We start from the raw sequence: 2,528 nt of genomic DNA, 5'->3' as shown, positions 1-2,528 counted from the left end.
TCAGCATTTTTTCTGTTTTGAAAAATAAGCGTTTGCAGGTGTATTTTCTATCTTGCTTCCTTGCTCAAGGAAGAATGTTTATTATTTTCTGAATTTATCATCAATTGGTGTGTGGTGAGGGCTCATTTGTTTCTTACAAAATGTCCCTAACTCACTCCTGTCCTCCTAAATTTAAAACAGCTGTTACTATGGGCAGGATTTAAGTTTTAAGAGACAGAATTTCAGACTCTGTATGCTTACATTACACTATTGTTAATAATAATCTCTGTCCATCAAGGTGACAAGTGGACAGTGTGCATCTACACACATATTTATAAAAAGCTAAACTTTTATTATGTCAACAAAACCCATGATTCAATTAAGAAACAAAAATCTCTGTTGGTGCCATTTAAAGCATTATAATTTAGTTTTGCTTGAAGCACTGTGACTTGTTTCCTTTCTGTGAAGTTATATTTTTTCATACTATCTGTGAATTAGGAAGCTTATTAATTGAGGGAATGTAGCAGAGAGATACAAACTAAATGTTAAAAGGCAAGGCAAATTTGGAAAAAGAAACATAGTCTTTAATTTTAAATTCATTATAATTTTATTTTCAGATTACTTTTTCATAATTTAGAATTCTTAAATCTCCCTAACATTTTTTTGTAAAGGAGATAATAATTCCAACTTTTTTGATGAATGAATGCCTCACTTCTTAAAATAAAAATTTTGACATAATTATTAAATACATGAATTTTCAGTTAAAGACACAGGATTTTTTTTTTATTTTTACCTTGTTTTTACATATTTACTTTAGCAAAAATAAATTATTTCATTTTTCTTTCTCTTAGATTTTCTTGCAGAACAACTGTTCAATTTCTATAAGGATGGATTCATCTGTTTTGAAAATGCAGATTATTTTCATGCATAAGATAAATCACTGAAAGAGACAGTAATTACTCAAAAGGTACCTCATGTTCTCCCAGACTGAAATCCAAATCATTCTTCTCCACAGTGAATTCACGGTTCCTGCAAGATAAGATCTCATCCTGTTAAAGACTTTATCTTCGAAGAAAAGAACAATTTCTCAAGGAAACTCCTGCAACATAATTTATAAAATCAAATTTATCAATAAGCACAGCTCTTATTTTAAAGTAGTCATACAAGTCTAAAATATTAATGTTAAATTGTAATATTCTATAACATACTAGTAAATATGTAAAACAAATAAATGTTTAATGATTTAAAAGTTTCCATCCTCATGAATAAAATTAAAATGCCCAGTAATCCTTAATTAATACATTTACAATCCTTCCTTAGTGATGAGAATTAACTTTGCAATTTAATTTGACACTTTACAGTGTGAAAAAGAAAGATAAAAAAAAAGCCTCTTGGGAATAGGAAGAAAATTTTCAGTCTCTTGCCAGCCAGCCATTCTCTCTCTCTCTCTTGTTCCCTCACTCCCTTTCTAAATCTACCCTCCCTCAAATCATTGGTATTTCAACCCTCCCCAGTCTACCCTAGTCCTCCCCAGTCTTCTTCTTTTTAAATAAACAGAACTAACTTTTAAAATCTGAGGTTTAGATTTCATATAGAAGTGTTTGCCCGGATTTGTTGCTGATGAACATGGTAGTCAAGAATTTAAAAAGAATAGCCCCCTCCTTCCTCGGCAGCCATCTCCTACTCAGTACCATGGCTGCCCTCAGCCCCCTCCTGAAACCCAAGATTGCCAAAAAGAGGACCAAGAAGTTTTCATCCGGCACCATTCAGACTGATATGTCAAAATTAAGTAGAACTGGCAGAAACCCAGAGGCGTTGACAATAGGGTGCGCAGAAGATTTAAGGGCCAGATCTTGATGCCCAGCATTGGTTATGGGAGCAACAGGAAAACAAAGCCCAGCAGCTTTTGGAAGTTTGTGGTTCACAACGTCAAGGAGCTTGAAGAGCTGCTGATGTGCAACAGACCTCACTGTGCTAGATTGCTCACAGCGTCTCTTCAAAGAACCGCAAAGCCATTGTGGAAAGAGCAGCCCAGCTGGCCATCAGAGTCACCAACCCCAATGCCAGGCTGTGCAGCGAAGAAAACGAATAGACAGATTGCATGCACATTGTATTTGTGTTAATAAAATCATAAAATTCTGCCCCCCCCAAAGAAAGAATTTAAAAAGGACTAAGAAAAAATACAAACTCTCTTAAAGAAAATACATAACAGTACAGATCAGCGATTTTCAGTTGGTGTGCCTCAAGAATTTTTAAAACATGCAATATTTGATTGTTTAGTCAGGGGCACTGACTGCTTTTTCCTTAGATTATCAAATAAAAATATGGCAATAGCCAATAAGACAGCAGCCATCCGGTGTGCATGCCCTATCTTGAATCATAAATGTATAAGTCATATAATAGAATTGCATCTTATTAGTCACGTCACATAATAAGATTGTGCCTGATTGGTTAATTCTTGGTATCAGTAATCTTATTAGAAGCATAGGCACCCAATTTTTAAAAAAATCACCTTGGAGCAAAAAGAATAGGTAATTACTACTATTTTT

General features: G+C 34.0%; 1 pseudogene; it reads left to right on the top strand.

Annotated features, from left to right (window-relative positions):
• The first annotated feature begins 1,656 nt into the window (after window positions 1–1,656).
• LOC118705463 lies at window positions 1,657–2,122 on the top strand (annotated as a pseudogene).
• The last annotated feature ends 406 nt before the right edge of the window (window positions 2,123–2,528 follow it).

This window comes from Pipistrellus kuhlii, unplaced genomic scaffold, assembly GCF_014108245.1.
Source record: "Pipistrellus kuhlii isolate mPipKuh1 unplaced genomic scaffold, mPipKuh1.p scaffold_m20_p_1, whole genome shotgun sequence".
Taxonomy (NCBI): Eukaryota; Metazoa; Chordata; class Mammalia; order Chiroptera; family Vespertilionidae; genus Pipistrellus; species Pipistrellus kuhlii.
The sequence above is the reverse complement of the archived record's forward strand: the minus strand, read 5'-3'. Positions and strand labels throughout refer to the sequence as shown.